This window comes from Orcinus orca, chromosome 2, assembly GCF_937001465.1.
Source record: "Orcinus orca chromosome 2, mOrcOrc1.1, whole genome shotgun sequence".
Classification (NCBI taxonomy): Eukaryota; Metazoa; Chordata; class Mammalia; order Artiodactyla; family Delphinidae; genus Orcinus; species Orcinus orca.
In genome coordinates, this window is record NC_064560.1 from 55,715,669 (window position 1) to 55,738,265 (window position 22,597).

Consider the following 22,597-nt stretch of genomic DNA (forward strand, 5'->3'; position numbering starts at 1 on the left):
GGAGGATGATGGGGGCTCACTGTTCTCGCCTAGGGAATGTTGCAGCAACAATTTTATGGGGCTGTCACCCCAGCGTAGCATGTCCCTCCCTCCCCATCATTCTAGTTTGTTTCGAGCTTACATGCTGAGCAAACTCCTGGGTTGGCCAGAAGAACAGCTGTGGGTGGAGGCTGGCTGTGCACCGCACAGCGAGTGGTGGAGACGGCGGTTTCTTGGGACCCCTGTCGATCGAATGTACCAGAGACAGAGGCCATGGGTGCCCTGGCCCTGCACCTGGGAAAGTGTAAGTGCAGACATCTTTGAAAATCCACAACTCTGGGTATAGTAAGCGCGGGTCTGGACGAGGCTCTTTGAGGAAGAGCAAACTGAGAAGAAGTACTGTGGCGTCTAAGAAAAAAACATACTGCTGCATGAAAGAAAAGGGGTGTTTTCCTTAAGAATCAAGACAAAGTGAACAAGAGTATGAGGCAGAGAAAACATTGTATTACATAGTTGTCACCCTCAGTAGGGAGTTTGCCCTTTTTACATGAAAGTGTATTCCTAGCTCTGATCGTTTAAACATTACGGCACTGGGAGAAGTTGGGCAGACCTGGGGTCCAGAGGAGGGGTGACCATAGCCTTGGCTCACTCCTGGGGACGCCTCCAAGGCTGGGCAGAGGCTTGGGTGGGCTCGGATTGCTGTCCTGCTCTGTGGTGCCCGCGGCTCCGACTCCGGGCTCAGGGCCTACACTTTGGGGCTGAGACCAGACACCCGCTTCCTTCAGGTGTGGGGAAGCCACCACTCCACCCACAGGTTACGGGCGAGAGGTTCCCGTCTGGCCGCCAACTTGCTGCATGGAGTTCAGGGTTTGTGTGGTCCACGTTGGTGGGAAACAAGGTCAGACTGCAGATCTGGGTTCTGAGGAGCCCCTGGGGCATCTCTCAGGTGTACCTGTGTGGGCGACAGGTACAACAGCCTCTTGCTGATTGCTGGGGAGGGGACGAGGGTCCGTGGGGACACGAAGAGAGGAGGGGAGCTTGGCCAGAACAACCTCTGCTCCTAACCCCTGAGTACAGTCACAGGGATACATAAGAGCAGGTGCAGTGAAGCACACGGCAGCAGAATTGGGCCCTGGTGTCAGCACCCACAGGACGGGCGTTAATCAGGGCTCAGGGCTCGCTCTGACCCCTTTGGCGCCTCTGCCCCGAGTGCCTGAGTCAGTTCTGGTGCAGATTTCCCGCAAAGCCTCGGGGCCGGGGCCACTGTCTTGAATGGTACAACTGCTTCCCAAGGTGGGAGGTCTGCCAGGGATGAAAGACCGGGGAAGGGTTTGTGCCCTTACTGACCTCAGGGCCGTGAGCAGGTCCTGTAGATCAGGGCTCCACTCATTTTCACGTTTTAATTTCTAAACTTTTAGGATCAGAGCTGATATTCACCACAATGTAAAGAAGCCAAGAAGTCAGTTTCTTAGCCTACCCACGGCTGCCCTCCGCTAAGAATCAGTGACTGGACATGGACAGCCAGGCGTGCTGGCCTCTTGCATCTCTGCTTCTGGAAGTTGCACTATGACCCTTCTGCCCTTTGAGATCCCTCTCTTGCCACTTCCTAAGAGTTCTGGAGAAGGCAGGTCTTGGAATGGTTTGGGGACGCTGTGTCCATGACAGACTGTTTCAATAGCAGAGGGGTCAGCGCTCCACCTATAGTCTCTTCCCATGTTACCTAACAAAACATTGTTTGCTTACTTGTTTTGAAGACGTAACGTTGAATGATCCCCCAATCAAATTGATTCTTATCTCTTCATCAAACTCACTTCTTAGTGTATCTGTTCAGACTTTCTGCTCTAACCATAGAAATCTGCTCACTGTACATGAGTTATTCCTTCCTGCTTGCTGCCTTTGCACACACCCTCTCTTTGCTAAATCCTGTGCCTCAAAATCTGAAAACCCTCCTCCAGGAAGTCTTCCATGATTGACCTCAGGGACTCCTAAGCTCCCCTTAGCCATTACGTTGCTTGTATTGTGTTAGTTTGTGTTTATGTGTATTTGAAATGCGATCTGCAGAGGTTTTGTGTGGGACTGTCCCCCCATAAGGTTGTGAGCATGGAGAGCAGGCCTTGTGCCATCTCTGCCTGCACCCTGCCCCCATCCCCCTACAGTGCCTGGTGTTGCCCATGGAGAGAGCTTGTGGGGTTTGACCACTGACTGATGGAGAGACTTGGAATGGGTTTAGTGTTGATTTCAGAGGACAGTGCCTTGGGGTCCTCCCTCAGGTAACGGCAACTGTCTGCACCTCTTCCACCTGCTGGTCCTAGATTCATATCCCTGTTCTTCTCTGACACCTTCCCTGCAGTTGGATTAATGAGAGTTTGTCCTGGCGTGCCCCAGCAGAAGAGCATATAATAATATCCTGGCCCAAATTAAAACAGAGCTCATATGGTATTGGTTCAGGGTTTGCTAGTATACAAATAGAAGTGATGAATGGAAATGATATCCTACAATCCTCTAGATTCTAATATATGAAACCTAGCATCATATACCACAGTAAGTTTCCAGTGGATAAAGTAAAAGCATAAATGCACTGCTAAGAAATATGAGTGGCCGCATAATTGATCCCAAGAGAATAACAGTAGTGGTAATGAGAATGGCAGCTCTGTCAGTCAGCGAGTGCTGCGTGACACACCACCCCGGAACTTCCCAGTAGCGACTCATTCAGCCCGTGAGTTGGGTTGGGAATGTGTGCTGGGTGTAGCCGGGTGGCTCTCTGGTTGGGCCCACTCAGGGGTCTGCAGGGATGGCCTCCTGCACGTCTAGTGGGGCTGGTTGTCAGCTGGGGGCACATCAGGGGTCACTTGGCCATGTGGTCTCAGCCCTGCAGGGGGGGCTCCTTCGCAGGGTGGTGGTAGGTTCTGAGAGTAGCAAGAGGGCAAGCCCTGGTATGCAGGTGCCTTTCAGGTCTCTGCCTCACCTGTGCCTCTGCTTTCTTGGTCCAAGCAAGTTAACAGTCAAGCCCAGCTCCAGGCGGGGAGAAGGACTCCATCTTTTCACGGGAGGAGTGGCCGTGCGCTAGACTATTTTGCAATCTGCCACAGGCACTCTTCTGAGTACTTTCCATGTATCATGTGTTAGTTATCTCCTGCTGCATAGAAAACCACCCCTAGACTTAGCAGCTGAAAACAACCAATGCTCGTACATCACAGTTTCTGTGGGTCAGAATCCAGGCACGGCTTGTCCGGGTCCTCGGGTCAGGGTCTCCCAGGGTGCAGTGAAGGTATCAGCCGGGTCTGCGTCATCTCGAGGTGCTGCCCGGGGAGGGCAGGGGGACCTGGGTTCCGAGCTCACTCGGCGGCTGTGGGCAGGCCCCTGGGCACTCCTCAGGATGGACCTGAAGGGGTTCCGTGTGAACACCAGGAGGCGGGTCGTTCAGGGCCAGCTACCAGATTGTCTGCCACGTACTGACCTCATGTAGTGAATGCACTCTCATTATCTTCCTTTTGCAATCAAGGAAATTGAGGCAAAGAGAAGGACACACAGTGGGGGAGCTGGGGTTGGATTCCCAGCTGAAGGACCATGACACTCTACTTGCGTGGAAGACATAATAAGGGAAAGATTGAAACAGCTGACCACAAGTGCATTAGCATCCTGTGTACATCACCAGAATCGGCAAGTCAGGACATAACACTGTCTACCTGCCAATCCATCCTTATTATACTAAAAGCAGTCATAAATCAATAGGAACACATTACCATCAGATGGAAAAAGTCTGCAACAAACTCTAGTCGGCATGTCCCTGAAGAAATATGAAAGGTAAATAAACAGAAAAGTGATGAACCCCATAAGTAATCAGAGAAATGCAAATTAAAACATTTCTCTTCCCTTCCTCCCTCCCTTCCTTCCTTCCTTCTTTCTTTTCTTTTCCACCAAACTGGTGAAAGGTCTTTCAAATATTTATCCTCAGTGTGGGCCAGCATATAGGAGGATAGATACTCTCATACCCACTGGTGGCAATGTCAATGGGTGTAATCTTGTGGGAAACAAATGTTTATACCCTTTGACTCAGTCATCCTCTTTTGAAGGGTTTATACTAAAATCAGGGATATCAATAAAATGTATGTGTGAAGATACTCACTGTGGCTTTATTTATCTTAGTTGGAAATTGGAAGCCACCTGAATCGCTAGCAATAGCAGAATGGTTACAGTAGTCATTTCTAAATTATATGGCCATTAAAAGCGTATTTTCAAAGAATATTCAGTGGCCTGGGGGAATCCTCATGTTATGTTAAACAAACACAACAAGATTCCTGCTACAGTAGAATTCCAATTTTGCACAATGTATGTGTGCAGGAAAAAAAAAACGCCTGAATGCAACCAGGTCAAAACGTGAGCAGTGGTTATCTCCAGGGGGTGATGGATATTATTTCCTTTATTCTTTTCTGTGCTTTCGCCACGTCCTTCCTGGAGGATGTATTACTGTCAAAACTGGACACAAAGGCGGCCTGGAGCATCGGCCAAGGCCTGTCCCTTCTGTGTGGCCCTGGGACAGAGCCACTAGTCCCCTCCCTGGGTGTCTGCTTCCCAGAGGTGGAGTCCATGGACCCTTGCAAAGATTCCACTCAGCAGGACTGAGTGTTCCCTGTGTTTTGAAGTCAGGGCCAGACACCCATGGTTAACCTCTCAGTTAGGTCAATGTGTGTTTTTAGTCCCTCCGAAGACAAAGGAGGTTTGTGAATAGACTTGAACTGCAGTGACCCCTCCATGCCCACCCCCAGTCTGAGGACACAGTTATGAGAGTGTCGGCTGGACATGAAAGCACTGTGACCTCTGCCTTTGGGGATATTGCTAAGTTTTCTGTTCCTGCACTGTCCTGTCTGGTGACAGCTGGTGACCGTGGCTGTCTTCTCAGGGGTCCCTTGGTGTAGCATTGACCTGGCATTTAAAACCCGGGATAGGGCTTCCCTGGTGGCGCAGTGGTTGAGAGTCTGCCTGCCGATGCAGGGGACGCGGGTTCATGGCCCGGTCCGGCAAGATCCCACATGCTGTGGAGCGGCTGGGCCCGTGAGCCATGGCCGCTGAGCCTGCGCGTCCGGAGCCTGTGCCCCGCAACGGGAGAGGCCACGACAGTGAGAGGCCCGCGTACCGCAAAAAATAAAAACAAAAAAACAAACAAACAAAAAAAAAAAAACCCCGGGTTATTTCTGATCCTATCCTTCTGTTGTGTGTGGGCAGTACCCCTGCTGACTGTCACAAGGGTGGGAGGAAGGGGGGTGGGGCCTGGTTCCTTTCCTGTCGGCTCATTGTTTGGGTCTTTGTCGTCCAGTTAATTTCCTTTTGGCCCCTCTCGGCTGTTCCACCCATTTCTGCTCCCTTTTCCTGCTGCTCCTCCAGCCTGACCCGGCCCCTGGCTTTAGGTCCTTCGTACCCTTCCTGCCACCCCCCCCCCGCCCTTCCTGCCGCTCCCACTTCCAGCTGCCTCCACTTCTCATGGGGCATGACTGCCCCGTCGTCTTACCCCCTGCTTGCTTTGGGGGTTTGTCTTTGACTGTTATGTGAGGCACCCCTTAAATACATTCCTTTAGATGAACGAAATGGTTCTATAGTTGAGAGGTGATAGCTCCCGGTAGTGAAGTGTTTAAGGAAAGAAGAGGAGGTGGGGAGCTTGGGGAGTGGCACCCACGTCTGGAGGATGGACAGACGCCCTCCGAGCAGCAGCAGGATCTCCTTCCTTCTTAGGATCTGCTTTCTGAAGCCGAGGCAGGTAGGACTTTCCTTTGGTGCAGCGTGAGGGACCCTGATGTCAGAGTCCACTTAGAAAAATGAAATGTTAGAGCACAAAGGTCATCTGTGTTCCAGGTTCAGCGTCTTCTTAGCCAAAGTTGGTTGTGTCACAGGGTGGCAGGAGGGCCCCTCCCTGGGGTTTCCAAGGCTCCTGGCAGCTGAGGGTCTTGTGTTACCTTTTCTGGTTACTTGTTGCTCAAAATCCCTGCCGCCTGGGGTTTCCCGCCACCCGCATGCCCATATTGCCTGCGTGGAAGTGGGCGTTGGGGCAGTGTGGGTCCATCAGCTCCTGACTCAGGGCTGCTGAAAAGCAAACAGCCAGCAACAGCCTTAAGCCACTACATGTGTGTGAGTTGGTGTAAATGAAATGTGTATTAAACCCTTCCAGTCTGGGTTCAGGGAGTTATTTGAGAGTTGTCTCTGTTGGAAAGTCTACAAGATGAAGCTAGAAAATACGCATTTCAAAGGAGCCAAGGTAACAATATAAAAAAACAGGCATTTCACATTCTAGAACTTATCTGTTTTTTTCAAGAAACGCTTTTTAGGGCTTCCCTGGTGGCGCGGTGGTTGAGAGTCCGCCTGCCGATGCAGGGGACGTGGGTTTGTGCCCCGGTCCGGGAAGATCCCACATGCCGCGGAGCGGCTGGGCCCGTGAGCCATGGCCGCTGAGCCTGCGCGTCCGGAGCCTGTGCTCCGCAACGGGACAGGCCACAACAGGGGAATGCCCGTGTACTGCAAAAAAAAAAAAAAAAAAAGAGGAAGAACTCTCCTCCTTATGTGTAATAATCTACAAAGTGTTTGGCCACTTAAACCATAAAGTGATACAGAATCTTTGAGGATGGTAAAAATAGTAAATAAAGGTCTTGAGTCTGAAGTCAGCACATCATTTTGGTAATGGGTTCAAAGTGTAGCTATGGGCATGAGATCTGTTTTCTTCTCTAATAGTAAAGTTTTCGTCATTTTTCATCTTCTGTGCTTTTAGTGGTCCTTGAGGATGAGTGACATACTGGTAACTTACGCCGCTGAGTGTCTGTTCTATAGAATAAATAAGGGGTCATTACCCACGTTCAGCATGTCATGAACGTAGAGAGCTGTCGGTGTTTGTGTGCATCTCACCGGTCAGTCTCCTTCCCCCGCTTCTCCCATGTCCAGCAAGTGCTGCAGTCTTCCATGTCCCCAGAGGTGGGCCACCCTCTCGGGCCTCCCCAGGGCCTCTGCTCACATGTGTCCCTTCATGGAGGCCGTTGCAACCTGCTGCCTGCCCCTCTGATCCTCGTTCAGATGTCACAAGGGACTCCAGACCTGTGCGAAGGCTGCCCTGCTTCCCCGGACCTCAGTGTTTTCCTTTCTCATCTTCAGTCAGACCCCTCTGGTTGGGGTAGATCAGTTTCCTAGATGAAAGGAAAAGCCCAGTTCGGCAACTACGCTTTAATATCCGGTTCTCGTTCTCATCTGGCCCATCCTGCAGTGACCGTAATAACATCGTCTCATCTCTTTTGAGCCATTTCCTAAATGAACAGTGTTTGTTTTTAAATGAAGGAGTGTTTCCGCAAAATTTCCAGCAGGTGTGTTGTTCTATCTAGGGAGCCTCAGAATCAGAGACCAGGTGCACGCGTTTGGGGGGCTTGGAGGGTCTGCTGCCTTGAGCTCCTTGAGGCCAGGCTCTCCTTTACTGACCAGCAGGGAGGGTGCAGTCTGCAGCTGGCCTCAGGGGCCTTGGGGGTGGGGGAGGACAAGGGGATGGTGTTCTTGGAGTTAAGTGTCCCTAGGTCATCATCTCTGGAAAACCCACGTTGTATTTGTGTATCTTCTATCTTCAAAGATGTTTTCAGATTTCTTTTTCCAAAGCTAATTTCAAATAGTGTGAGTTACCTAGAGAAGCAGATGGAGAAAGCGAGATTAACTCTGATCTTCCTGTTGAGCCGTCTCATTTTCAGCTTTACTGAGGCAACGTAAAATTTATCATGGGAAAGAGTTTTCAGAAGCTTGCATGTGAACTGTTTCATCACTGATTCGAAAAGATAGAGCTCTGCATTCTTTTGGTTCTTGAGATGAACACTTTCATTTGTTGATGGTTTCTCTGCCTGCCCGTGAGCATCACGCATACGATTACGTTGGTCGTATCAATGCTCAATGCCAGGGCACTGGCGGAAAGAGTCAGTAATGCCATTTAGGGTACAGTACAGAGTGGACTTTGTGACCCAGGCTGACTTTCCACAGCAGGCAGTCAGAGCTGCCCTGCTTGGTGCCCAGGTACCGATTCTGAGGTTCCTGAAGGAGGTGAATTCCGTATCAGGAGCATCCCTACGTCAGGGCTGAAGGGCTGACGGGTGCCAGCCACAGGGACTCCTGAATGTCCACTGTGTATCTTCACTTCACGTCTTGCAAGCCCCCGCTGTTCACGAGGGATGTCTTTTCCTCCCTTTGTGCTGTTTTAAGGAGGGCTTGTGTCCAGACAGAAAAACGATCCACCTGCAGGCCAGTGTTTTTACAAGCACACCTGGTAGCTTAAAATTAGAAAGAAAAGGGTCTTGTGATCACTTCAGCAGCACCTGTACCAAAATTGGAACGATACTGAGATTATTAGCATGGCTTCTGTGCAAGGATGAGATGAAAATTCGTGAAGTGTTCCATGTTTTTGCACACCTGAAACGTATAATATTGTAGGTCAACTATAACTCAATAAAAGAAAGAAAGGAAAGGACCTTGTTACTATATTTATTAAATGGAAAAATTAAATAATTGGAAGTTACATTAGCCTTATTTTTAAGAAACTAAAAAGTTATTCAAGAACCTGGATGAGTTTGTTTGTTTTTTTTTTAATTTATTTTTTGGCCGCATTGGGTCTTCGTTGCTGCATGTGGGCTTTCTCTAGTTGTGGCGAGCGGGGGCTACTCTTTGTTGCGGTGCGCGGGCTTCTCATTGTGGTGGCTTGTCTTGTTGCCGAGCACGGGCTTTAGGCGCGCAGGCTGCAGTAGTTGTGGCTCGCAGGCTCTAGGGTACATGCTCAGTAGTTGTGGCGCCCGGGCTTAGTTGCTCCGCAGCATGTGGGATCTTCTGGGACCAGGGCTCGAACCCGTGTCCCCTGCATTGGCAGGTGGGTTCTTAACCACTGAGCCACCAGGAAAGCCCCCTGGATACTTTTTGGATGGAATGGGAAGTGGGTGGTAGTGAGGGGACCTCAGCCTGGTAAATCATGAAGCCGTGTGCTGCTCAGAGCTCCCCTCACCATGCGTCTGGCGAGGGGGAGGCATGTCTTTTGGGTAGCACAGGTGCTTAGATGTGTTTTAGCCTCATCCAGCCACAGAACGGCTTCTTTTCTCTGTGGAAATCTTCGATGGCTTACTTGATTCAATGTGCTTCAAAAGTTGGATTACTTTTCTAATTTGTTGGATCATGATCCCAACAATGAGATATCACCTCACACCTAACAGAACGGCTATTGTCAAAAAGGCAAGAAATAACCAGTGTTGACAAGGATGTGGAGAAAAGGGAACCCTCGTGCACTGTTGGTGGGAATGTAAATTGGTGCAGCCACGATGGAAAACAGTATGGAGGTTCCTTGAAAAACTAAAAATAGAGTTGCCAAATGATCCAGCAGTCCCACTCCGGGACATGTATCCAAAGAAAACCCATAATTCGAAAGGACATATTCACCCCAATGTTCATTGCAGCACTATTTACAGTAGCCAGGACATGGAAGCAACCTAAATGTCCAACGACAGAGGAATGGATAAAGAAGATGTGGTATGTACCTACAATGGAATACTACTCAGCCATAAAAAAGAATGAAGTTTTGCCATTTGTAGTAACAACATGGATGGATATGGAGGGTATTGTGCTAAATGAAATAAGTCAGACAAATTCTGTGTTTCCACTGATATGTGGAACCTAAAAAATAATTTTAAATTATTTGACTTGTGTTTCCAGTTACAGAAGGAGTTTCTGCTTATTGTAAGAATTTGTGGTTGGCAGAATAATAGCCACCACCACCACCACCCCCGACAGGCGTGCACATCTTAATCCTGGGGACCTTTCAGGTTACGCGGCAAAGGGGGTGTGGATGGAGTTAAAGTTGCTAATCAGCTGACCTTGAGAAGACAGGTTGCCCGGCCTTATCTGGCTGAGCCCAGCGTCCTTCTAAGTGGAAGAGGGAGACAGAAGAGGAGAGCTGCAAGGAGATGTGGCTACGGTGAGGGGTCAGAGAGAGACCACACAGCTGGCTTTGCGGATGGAGGAAGGGGCTGTGAGCCAAGGAGTGTGGGAAGAAGCTGGAAAAGGCCAGGAAATGGATTCATCCCAGAGCCTCCAAAAAGGACGCAGCCCTACTGGCACCTTGATTTCGGCCTAGTGAGACCTGTGTCTGGCTTCTAACCTACAGAACTGTAAGATGACAAATTTGTGTAGCTTTGAGCTGCTGACTTTGCGGTAATTTGTCACAGCAGCCATAGAGAAGGAAGACGGAAGTGAAACAATATGAACTGTAAAGAAAAGGCTGATCCTACCCTCTCCCCATCTCATGGAGCCACTGGGGACCCAGGCTCTTCCTCTCTCTGCCTGCCACTTTCAGCATTGGGCTCTGCCCCACGCTTCTGGTCTCGGGGTTACAGCAGCGTGACCTCCTATCCCCATCATATGTCTGCTGGGCAGCGAGACCTGGAAACAGAAAGCACCTGTTTCAGGGAAGAAAAAGTCTTCAAAGCGCCCCATAGCAGACTTCCACATGCATCTCTTTAGCCAGAACGGGGTCACACAGCCACCCCAGGCGAAGGTGGGCTGGTGGTCTGGGAAAGCAGTGCTTGTTGGACGCATTGGCTCCCAAGCAGATGGGTCCTCTGTGAGGATGGAGGCGGGGGGGGGGGGGCGGTCAGCATCGGTCCACAGCTTTGTCTTGCATGGTCTTAGAGGTCCAGCACATCCGTACTTCAACCTTGTTGGTGCTACGGTCCCTCCCTTCTCTAGAGTCAAGGTCTCGGCCTAGGAGTGGTCAGTACAGGACCACGTGTCCTCTTTTCAGAGATGTGTTGCCTCTCTAGTCGTCTTCACTCAAGGGTTGGCGTTAGGTCATGCATTCCACACCTGGTCATCCAGCCGTCATTGAGTGAGGAACACCCATCAGAGCCGTGGCCTTGCCCCGAGGCTGTTTTTTTTTTTTTAATTAATTAATTTATTTATGGCTGTGTCGGATCCTCGCTTCTGTGCGAGGGCCTTCTCTAGTTGCGGCAAGTGGGGGCCACTCTTCATCGCGGTGTGCGGGCCTCTCACTATCGCTGCCTCTCCTGTTCTCTGCGGAGCACAGGCTCCGTATGCGCAGGCTCAGCGGCCATGGCTCATGGGCCCAGTTGCTCCGCGGCATGTGGGATCCTCCCAGACCAGGGCCCGAACCCGTGTCCCCTGCATTGGCAGGCAGACCCTCAACCACTGCGCCACCAGGGAAGCGCCCCGAGGCTGCTTTGAGGGTCTGACAGATGTCGACTTGGTCCTGCTCCTTGGTTCTTCCTAACTCACTCATTCCCAGGGCAGAGCTGCTTCCCTGCGTTTCTGGTGTCTGGGAATGCGGTGGGCATGCTTGAGACCCCAGCACAGGGAGAAGGTCTTGGTCCGGGGGAGAGCTGGTCAGAACCTCGGCTCCCCTGTGTGCACTGGTGGCCTCGGCCGTGTCTGCAGGATGCCCACGACAGTGGCTGCTGGGGACCCCTTCGCTCTGACCTGTGTAGCACAGGGGGGCTGGTGAGCAGCCGCCCCTGAGGGACGACCGTGGAAACAGCGACAGCTGTAAAGGCCACCAGAACCTCTGCCCCCTTTAGGCGCAGAAGTGCGGTGGGGCCTCCCAGTTGCCAGGACCTATGTCTACACTCTGTTCCTAAGTGGATGAGAATGCGAGGTGTGTCTCCTCCCAGATGCTGCCCTGGTTTGAAAGGGCTGCTGGGGAGAGGGGGTTGGTCACCACCCATGGTTTCTGTCTGGCCTGGACCCAGGCTGGTTCCCTGACTGTGCCGTCCTGTGAGTGCACACCTGTGTCGCCACCGGGGCCTGTTTTGCTGAAAATCAGGACAAACTGCTGAGAAGAACCAGTTCTCTCGAGAAGAACCCGCTGCTGACCGTGGCCCAGAGTTCCCTGTCTTTGATATTACAAATGAAATATGATTTTTTCAAGAAGAAACATTCTAATCAGGGCTGGGTTCCAGGGGTTGTTTTTCACAGCTGGTAGAGCACAGCCTTCCAGGTTAGTGGGGGGCTTGTTGGGGCAGCTACTGGCCTTTACCCAATGCCCCAGGGGGGCCCCCCGTACCTGGTTTGGACAGTCATCTCCCCACGCCAACGTTCACAGGGTTTATCTGATTTATATAAGGTTTACCTGGAGACATGGATGCATCCTATTCTGAACGCATCCTGCCCCTTTCTTCTTTTTTTTTTTTTGTGGTACGCGGGCCTCTCACTGCTGTGGCCTCTCCCGTTGTGGAGCACAGGCTCCGGACGCCCAGGCTCAGCGGCCATGGCTCACGGGCCCAGCCGCTCCGCAGCATGTGGGATCTTCCCGGACCGGGGCACGAACCCGCGTTCCCTGCATCGGTAGGCGGACTCCCAACCACTGCGCCACCTGGGAAGCCCCCTGCCCCTTTCTTGACAGTGGATCCGCACTGGGGAGATGGGGTGATCACCAGGTGCAAACTCTTCCATCAGGACCCAGACGGGGAGTTTTTTCTTGCCGTGTGCGCTTCCATTATCACAGGTTGTCAAGGTTGAGATGAAAAGATAAAATCTGTATCTTGATGACCTCGTGTGTCAGTAGCTGTTTGTAAGTCTAATGTATTTCCATGAACAACAATCTCTACAGTGTGACATTCACCGTCTACTGAGCTCTGTGTGCCCCGTCCCCTGCGCCGTGGGTGTCCTGATCCCCCTCACCTCACTCAGCTCTTCCCTGCTTTCCCTGTAGCTCCTGACATACCATATAACTTATTTATCATGTCCATTGCTTTGTCGCTTCCTGCCCAGATGTGCGCTCCCTGAGGGCAGGGATCTTTGTCTTTTTCCTTGGTGTGTCCCTGGTCCCTTCAACACTGCTGCTTGGTTCTCAATAAATACGAGTGAATGAATGGAATTTGAGGCAAAAATGATCTGACCCAGGGACTTCTGGCTGGGTCCTGCCTTCCCATAGATGTGCTGGAGGCTTCACTGTGGAGAAAATACAGAGCATCTTGTGCCTGAGGGAGCCGAGGACTCTTCCCAGAGGGGTAAGGGTGGCCGGTCCCGAGGATGAGGCTCCATCATTTCTGAGCGGGAGCCCCGGGAGCCAGCGCCTGGCTCACCCTCTCTTGTCCTCGTTTAGTGATGAACCACATGGCGGGAGTGGCCACTCCCCCAGTCTCGTCCTGGAGGGAGGACAGCGTGAACCTGAGCCACTGCAATCCCCGGGGACTGATCGGGAGGTGGGAAATGGATTGTTATTCCTATAAACCACTGAGATTTTGAGTCAAATGAACAACTGTGAGACAAGAGAGGTTTTTAGAACGAGGAACACAGATGTTGGAGAGGGAATGGTGTTGGTGTTGTCTGTGTCGAGTTTGAGAGTCCGGGGGGGGATCCATGTGTAAGTGGGATGAGCACATGGTGAGAGTGTCCGGAGCTCAGCAGAGGCCCAGACTGGAGAGGGAGCCTTGGAGCCATTGCCACAGAAAGAGCAGGGGGCCAAGAGGGTGCCTGAGCTCCCCTGCTCTCCTGGGAAGATAGCGAGGGACAGAACCCCGAGGGACCATCATGTGACACTGCCAGGAAAGAAAGCAAGGAAGAATCACTGGGGATGGTGGGAGAGTCAGGAAGCAACATAGGATGATTTGGGGGACTCGATGAGATGGTCTCTTGTGAACACTGACCGGCACGGTGCCTGGCAGTGGGAGCAGATGGCCCACAAACAGCTGTGCGAGCATGGGATACACACGTGTGTATTGATAAATGCGTGTCTTATTTATAAAGTGTGTTCACACCCACACACCCACACACAACTGTCTCTCAGGGATCGCGGGGAAGAGCCAAGGCAGCAGTGGGTTTGCAGCTGTGGAACTGGCTAAACAGCATCAAATTCTACTGATTTCTGAGAGTGGTCCGTTGGCTTGGGCAGTTGGGTTATGAGTCACTTAGTGTGGGCCACCAGCATGCACCCACAGCACTCTTTTCATCGTCCCAAACAGACGCTCTGCACCTGTTAAACACTAACTCTCCATTCTCCCCTCCCCCCAGCCCCCGGCAACTACCGTTTTACTTTCTGTCTCTTGGAATTTGACTGTTCTAGGGGCCTCATACAAGCGGACTCATTTAATGCTTGTCCTTTTGTGTCTCGCTTATCTCACCGGGGATAATGTCCTTAAGATTCATCCACGCTGTAGCAGGTGTCAGTGTTCCCTTCCTTTTTAAGGCGGAATAATATTCTGCTGTATGGATAGACCACATTTTGTTTAGCCATTTATCCGTCGATGGACACTTGGGAGGCATCCACAGTTTAGCTGTGATGGATAATGCTGCAAGGGACATGGGTGGACGAATACCTTTCCAAGACCCTGCTTCCACTGCCCTTGGGTATATACCTAGGAGTGGAGTTGCTGGGTCACATGGTAATCCTGTGTTTAATTATTTGAGGAACCAGGGGAAGGTTAGTTTTTTGGATGGGGAGACGGTCTGTGTGCTGATGGGTGGAAGGGCGCAGCAGAGAGGCTGAGGGACGTGGGAAGGGATGGAGCCGACCCTGGAGGAGAGGGGTGTGGGGTTCAGGAAGACGGGGGGTAGGGAGCAGTGATGGGGGCTCTGAGGATGGTGGAGGGGAGCAGGCAGGGAGAGCCCTTGTGTCCAGGGCCGCCCTGCCCCATAGTGACAGGCCTGGGTGACTTGGTGTGGCTGGGGAACAGGGATGTGAAAAATGGCAGCTGAGTTATTTTTTGGAAACTGGATATTTATGGTGACACCACTTGTCCCAGTTTTGTACTCTTCTCCAGTCAGACTTGGAAACTTGGGGGTGATCTTTTTCAACATGTTAATGTTCGAAAGTGGTGGTATGATTATATAGGTGAAACGTTAACTTGAGGTTACTTCAGAAAATTTTATGATTAATGCATAATATTCTGTTGTAGGCAGGGTAGAAGTGTTCTCAGTACATATAGTACTCTGTGCAAAGTGACATGCATGTTAGCTGCACCAGGTGTTAAAACAAGAAAAGGAAATTACGTCACAGCTATAACAATTATTTAATGCGGTGGGGGAAGATGTGTTCAGAAATCAGTTTTTAAGAACTAGAGTGTTTTTTTTGTTTTTTTTTTGCGGTACGCGGGCCTCTCACTGTTGTGGCCTCTCCCGTTGTGGAGCACAGGCTCCGGACGCGCAGGCTCAGCGGCCATGGCTCACAGGCCCAGCCGCTCCGCGGCATGTGGGATCTTCCCGGACCAGGACACGAACCCGTGTCCCCTGCATCGGCAGGCGGACTCTCAACCACTGCGCCACCAGGGAAGCCCAGAACTAGGATGTTTTATGATTTCATTGTAGGAAGTTCAAAAACAGGCAAAGCTCATCAATGGTGGTAGAAATCCCAGCAACAGTGGTTGCCTATGAGGGTAAAACTGGGAAGGGCACAGGAGAACTTCCCGGGGTGGCGGAAACGCTCCTTTCTTGATCGGGATGTTAGTTACAGGGTGTATGTATTTGTCAAACCTTATACATAATTGTATTCTTGTGGTCTGTGAATTTCACTGTGTGTAAATTTTACCACAATAAAAAAATTGTGGCATAAAATAATCCCATAGTGTTATGATACCTTCTCAGGGAATTAGACACACCAACAGAAATGAGAACAATGGCTTTTAAGGGGTGTTATAGCCACAAATCCAAACTGTCTGCAAGGTAAAAATTCCTTGGAAATCTATTGAGTTCAAGGTCAGTATTATGTGGCATGAAACAGGACCTTAGAAATTAATTTCTGTGGGGAGGTAGGAAGAGAATGTTTTATGTGTGTGTGCAGACATAGATACACACACACGAACGTATATGTGTCTCAACCTGCTGGTATAGTTACCACACATGAAATTATAAAAATCACAGTCATACAGCATTTATACAGTGTTATGGGCTGAGTTGTATCCCTGTAAAAGTTCATATGTTGAAAGCATAACACCCCATACCTTCAGAACAGGACTGAATTTCCAGATAGGGTCTTTAAGGAGATAATTAAGGAAGAATGAGATCATCAGAGTCAGCCTTAATGTAATCTGACTGGTGTCCTTAAGAGAAGAAGAGATTAGGACACACATACAGAGGGAGACCATCGGAGGACATGGAGAGGACAGCCGTCTGCCAGGCAAGGGGAGAGGCCTCAGGAGACACCAGCCCGCTGACCCCGTGATGTCAGACCTCTAGCCCCCAGCCTGTGCTGCTCTGCTATCTACATGGCTGTCAGCATCTTTGTCTCCTTTGACCCCGTTCGTAACATCCCATGGGGAAGGCAGGGCAGATGGTAAGTGAGGCCTCAGGTAGAATTAGGTGGCAGAGCTCACTTTGGTCATTTTGCACCAACTCCCGTTGACCCTCTCACGGGGCAGGGTAGCTACTTCCGGTTGACATCTCACTCAGTCAGGACGTTTTGTAATATCCGGAAATTTGAAAGGATATGTGCACTGAGGTTCTTGCGGCTCAAGACAGACCTAGGTGCCAGATCAACATTCATAAATTTTATTTCTGTTTTTAATTCTTATCAACGGTTGGCCTTTATCTCGTGCTCCTTGGGTTTTGCGGTGTTAGAGCAGCAGTGTGTGAAGCCTGGGGAAATCGCATCCTCCTCTGGGCACTGACTGGTCCAAGGACTCTGCCACCAAGGGCATAGCCACGTCACGCACAGCCCTTAGAGTCTTCCACGTGTAAGGGATTAGATATATTTACTATGATTGAAAAGCACTACGGTGGCATCCTAAATACTGAAGAGCATAAAATGGAAAGTCAAAGTTTCTCGCCTTATTCTTGCAGCCCCAGTCCTATTTCTGGTTCTCAGGGTCAGGTTTTAGTTCCTTTGCTTGTTGCCTGCATGAATGTAAATCATATGCTTACATTGCTCTTTTTGATATATTATTTTTAAAAATAAAGTGGACTTCAAGCATACAAAATGGGTCCAACCCTAATCCTTTTATTCATACACACTCTCTCACCATTGCATGCATGGCCAACCTTATTAAATTCGTTATTATTTTTAGAAACATAAGAAGTACTTATAAAACCCACCACTGCAGTCAAAATGGGTCCTTCACAATAGGACCCATTTAACCCCCTGCTTCTCCCCACTCAGGTTAACGCACTGCCTGAATCTTATCTAATTCCCTCACTTTCCTTTTTATATAATCTTATTGTATCTATATATGCTGAAAAGTATGTTTTTACTTTGGTTGTTTTTACCTTTTTAAAAAGAGTACCACTCTGTATTTCATCTTTTTGGACTAACCTTTTTCCACTTAATAGTATTTTGTTAAAGTTCCTTTGTGTTTTGTGAGTGCTGTAATTACACATTTTGACTGTGCTGTGACAACATCACCTGCTCCCCATGGATGGACATTTGAGCCGTTTGCAGGTTGTTGCTGTTGTGAACATTCTCATTCTCATTTCTGGTGCACATGTTCAAGAGTTTTCTTCTGGGTTATAAACCCAAGAGTCAGACCCTGGGCATAAGGTGTGTGGACGGTCAATGCTAGCAGGTAACGCTCAACTCTTTTTCAGAGCAATCCCTCTGTTTACATTCTCCCTCCCTCCCCACTCAATCCTCCTGTGTCTTGATCTTACAGATCCTTGCTCTCTCCAGCCCTGAGCATTGTCAGAGTTCAAAGATTGTTCCCAGTGAGATGAGTGTAAAATGATCCTTGACCTGTGTTTCTCTGGTCACTCTGACTTTCACTACCTGTTCACGTGTCTGGTGGCCACAGGGATGTATGGACCTCGACTGTCTCTATGGGTCCCCCGCTCTGACCTCATGTTTTCTCTTGTTTATAATTTATATTTCTTCTCGTGATGATTTTATGACTTTAAATCGTGAATTTAAACTTCTCTAACGTGGTGCACTGTCTTAGGACAGGATCTCTTGGGTGAGAGAGGAAGTCTGGCCTCCCTCACCTGTCCCTTTACCTCCCAACTGCTGTCACCCGGGCCTTTGCTTTGAATGGTATTTCAGCTCTCGTGCTTGTCTATAAATAGATTCTAAAATTTGAAAACCAGCTGACCTCATTTTTGGCAAATGATTGTGTGCTTGTTATTCAGCATAGAACCAAACTCCAAGGTGGACCGTACCTTTGCTGCCCTAAGGAGAATTGTTCATATATCAGGGCAGAGTTCCCAAACACTTCACCCAGCTGCCCCCAAGGTTACCATCTCACAAAACCATGATAAATTGGTGAAAAGTAAACATTAACATTGCTATCAGCTAATCTACAGACTTTATTTGGATTTCACTAGTTTTCCCACTGATGACCATTTTTGTTCCAGGATCCAGTCCTGGGTACATGCATCATTTAATCATCATGTCTCTTTTGACCCCTCTAATCTAGGATATTTCCTCAGCCTTTCCTTGTTTCTCATGACCTTGACACTTTTGAAGAATACTGGTCAGGCATTTTGTAGAACGTCCCTCAATGTGGGTTTGTCTGATGTTTGCTCATTATCAGGATGGGGTTATGGGTGGAGGGAAAAATACCACAGAGGTGAGGTACTCTTCTCATTGCCTCATATGATGCTATCGACGTCTGACTTATTGCTGGTGATGTTATCAGTCTGTGTCCGTCTCTCTTGATCCCCTGGTCAAGGTGGTGCAGTTTTCTCCACTGCAGAGTCACCATCCTTCCCCTCCCCGAACTCTAGTCATTAGGAGCCAGTAACCAAATCCAGGCTACACTGGATGGGGGAGGGTTAAGCTCCACCTCCTAGAGGTCCTTCCAGGAGGACCTGGTGAAGAAATTTGTGGACATATGTTAAAACCACAGTAATGAATAAATATTCTGGGGGAGATACTTTGAGGCAATGTAAGTTCCTGTTTCTCCTTAAAGTTTCGACCACTGACGAGCATTCTTGAGCGGATCTTGGCCTCGGCAATCATCACTGTGCAGTTCTGGTGGTGACTTCCTAGTTCCCGTCTTTCTTTTACAATTTTTATTTGGAATTCTTCTTTAAGGAAGATTTGTCACTTCTGAATAAACATATTTACTTATTAAACTTATGTATTCATTGTGTAAATGTATTTATTCAGTCATTTGAGATATCAATATGGACTCGGATATTTATCTTATTTCTTATGTTATAATTCAATACTGTGGTTGTTTACTTTGTTGCTCAAATTGTTCTTTCTTTAGCCACTTGGCTCCTGTGTCTCTTTAACACAGTGCTTTCCCATCAACTCCCCCCCCCCACCCTTATTTTTAGCATTTCCTTATTTTCTACCACTACAAGATGCTTCAGGCGCATCTTACATTTTCCCTGCCCCAGCCCTGTTATCAGCCATTTATCCTTTTTCTGGAGAGGGGCATTAGAAACCACAGTCTGGGTGCTAGTTACTAATGAGGTATCATTGCTTCTAGGCCATCTTAGGGGACAGAACTAGGAAATAAATGTATAGTCAGTTCTCAGTATTTGGGATAGTTTTGTTTTATAAAGCTGCCCTGAACACTGGATTGGTAAACTCTGAACCATTGCTTCTGGGGGAAATTCAGGGTTAGGTTCCTGAGACCATGGCCACAACATTTTTGTCAACCGATCAATACATAACCATGTGTTATGTGTGTTTCTGTTTAAAGGCATCTTATTTAACGTGTATTGTTGATTCATTTTTTTATCAACTCCCATATCAAAACAGTACTTTATTTTGTAAATTTTGACCCATTATTACTCCCACGTTAATGGTCTTTTTAGCTCTCAAGTGTACAAGGTGTAGATAAAATTTAGTTCAATGGGGTTGCACCTGGAGAATTAACATTGAACTCACAGCCCACAGCACTGTGACCCAGGCCTAAATGACACACGCATTTTCTCTGTAAGGCACATCACAGCCTTCTTTTTTTTTTTTTTTTTTTTTTTTTTTGGTATGCGGGCCTCTCCCTGTTGTGGCCTCTCCCATTGTGGAGTGCAGGCTCAGCGGCCATGGCTCATGGGCCCAGCCGCTCCACGGCTTGTGAGATCTTCCCGGACCGGGGCACAAACCTGCGTCCCCTGCATCTGCAGGCAGACTGTCAACCACTGCGCCACCAGGGAAGCCTCCATCACAGCCTTCTTGCACTTAGGACACTAGATGGCCCTTCCGAACTATGCTTGGGGGCCGTTTGAACAATGAAATCACCAACAAAAAATGCAAAAACCATGGCACTAAGTAGATGGTGAAAAGGACACTTGTTTACAGCGTGAGCTGAAACACAAAGGCAGAGCCTTGTTTGACCTCGGCTGGGACCTTGTGCATCGGGCAATTCAAATTATCTGATGCTCTGTGCACATGTGGGGCTGCAAGTGGCTATGAAAGCACCTTGAGTCTTGATTTGGGGGTTACAAATAAAGTTTAGGGGGTGAGTGAATTTGCAGATATGGAATCCGCAAACGATGAGGGATGACTGTACGTATATTAACCCAGATGTAACATTTCTGTATTTCTGTGTTTATCTATGTCTATCAGTCTGTGTCTGTCTCTCTTAAGCTAAACTGAGTTTGTTCATACTGATATTTCCAACTGTAGCCCAGCCTCACAGCGTTCAATCTAGGTTTCAGTCCCCCCTTACTTATTTGTATCTTATTTCTCTGGCTCATTAAATCCCTTTCCTCGAATAAAGTCCCCCATTTTTTATTTTGGTGACAGCAATTCATTGAAGAGGTCAGTTGACCTGTAGACCCACATTCTGGGTGTGTCTGGTTGCCTCCTCATGGTGCTGTTTGGCCTGTTCCTCTGTCTCATGAAATGCATTTGAATCTTCCAAGTCCGTTCTCCCCTGTAGGCGGGTTGCCTCTGTGATCTTTATAAGGGGGGGCCGTCGTAGGGATGGGACTGTGAGGCTCTCCCCTTCATTACGTCTGTAATCTCACTGCTGCCCATGGGGCTGTGGGCTGTTTCCCTTTATTTACTTATTTATTTATTTTTTGGCTGCATTGGGTCTTTGTTGCTGCGTGTGGACTTTCTCTAGTTGCAGCAAGGGGGGCTACTCTTCATTGTGGTGCACAGGCTTCTATTGTGGTGGCTTCTCTTGTTGTGGAGCGTGGGCTCTAGGTGCACAGGCTTCAGTAGCTGCAACACGTGGGCTCAGCAGTTGCAGCCCGTGGGCCCTAGAGTGTGTGGGCTCAGTAGTTGCGGCACGTGGGCTCAGTAGTCGTGGCTCGCGGGCTCTAGAGCGCAGGCTCAGTAGTTGTGGCACATGGGCTTAGTTGCTCTGCAGCATGTGGGATCTTCCCAGACCAGGGATCAAATCCATGTCCCCTGCATTGGCAGGTGGATTCTTAACCACTGCACCACCAGGGAATTCCTGTCATCTCCCTTTTCAAAGATGAAAACACCAAGTTTAGCTTGTTATGTGTACATCTACACAGATGCTCAAGGCCAGATCAGGGTTTGGAGCCAGGTCTGCTGTGTTCAAGGCTGTACTGATCCCGGTGTCCAGCTCTGCTCTTAGAGCTTCTGAGTTTGACTCTCCAGGATGGGGCCTTGGCAGCTGTATTTTCGACTTGCTAGCTAGGGGACTCTGGCTTTTAAATTTTGTATTGAATTCTTGTTGACTTTCACTCCTTGTTCCTACTTGAGTAACTGACATGTTCCCGCATGCTGAGGCTGGGGCTAAGATGACGCCCAGGAGTTGTGGCCACGGGAGTGTTTTTAGGGTAGATGTTCAGGGCTGGATTGGAGGGTGAGTTCTCGGTCACTCAGGAGGACACCACTTTTCTCACTCAAGAGCCATGGTCTTGCGGGGAACTGTCTTATTTGAAAATATTCTGGGAATTCACCTCTTTGCTGTCAACACCAATGTGATTTGCAGTTATTTTGGAAATCCAAGCACATTTTATCTAACCTACAGGCACTAATGAAGAGCTGATGAGCCACTGGTTCAAATAAATGATTACAGTCGGCAAGAGAAGTACAAACAGGACCCTGATGAGTGATAATCAGGAACAAGAGGAAGGGGTGATCTTATTAATTATCCAAACTCTAAATCTAGCTCCAGAATTTTGAATAATAAAAGAAATTAGAGCTGGAATGTTATGTAAAGTGCTCAGTTATTCAAAACAGGCCACCTGATACAGAAGACTGTGTCTGTAGGACATCCTTCAACATTTATTTATTTTTGTGTTTAGAACTGGTTACTCATCTCCTCTTAGAATCCAAATAATCAGTTTATTTTAGTAATTTTAACACTTACTTATTTAATTTTTATATTGTACAGTGAGTTGCAAAAACACTGCAATTATGGTTTGTTTCTTAAATCTGGGCCTTTGGCTCACATGCTCAGGAAAGAAAGTTTGACAGTCCCCCACAGATGTCAGGCTTTGAGAACTCATCGTGGACTGGAAAGAGCCCCCAGTTTCTTTCAATGAGCTGATTTCCCACTGACCTCTTGCATGGATTGGAGATGCTGAGAACTTGCAGGACAAGCCAGGGATATCTTCCTGGGCTTCAGTTTGGGACAGTTAATGAAGCAGAATATGAAAGACAACTCAAGATTAAAACAAGGTTTTAGTGATTTTTTTTATATGCCTGGCCCCCAGATCCTGTCAGTTTACTCCCTTCCAGCCTTCTGAGTCCTTGGAAAGCTTTACAGTCAGCAGGGAAAACAAGGTAAATTTGACTGAAATTTTGTCTCAAGATTCG

General features: G+C 48.8%; 1 protein-coding gene and 1 non-coding gene across 5 annotated transcripts in view; both read left to right on the forward strand.

The window, feature by feature from the left end:
* ENTREP2 (endosomal transmembrane epsin interactor 2) overlaps positions 1–22,597 on the forward strand; it is a 363,383-nt gene that overhangs the window by 125,006 nt on the left and 215,780 nt on the right. The gene's annotated exons all lie outside the window — the stretch shown is intronic.
* LOC117196029 (U6 spliceosomal RNA) lies at positions 8,285–8,391 on the forward strand. Its single transcript, XR_004476010.1, has one exon. It is a non-coding gene; the product is annotated as a U6 spliceosomal RNA (small nuclear RNA).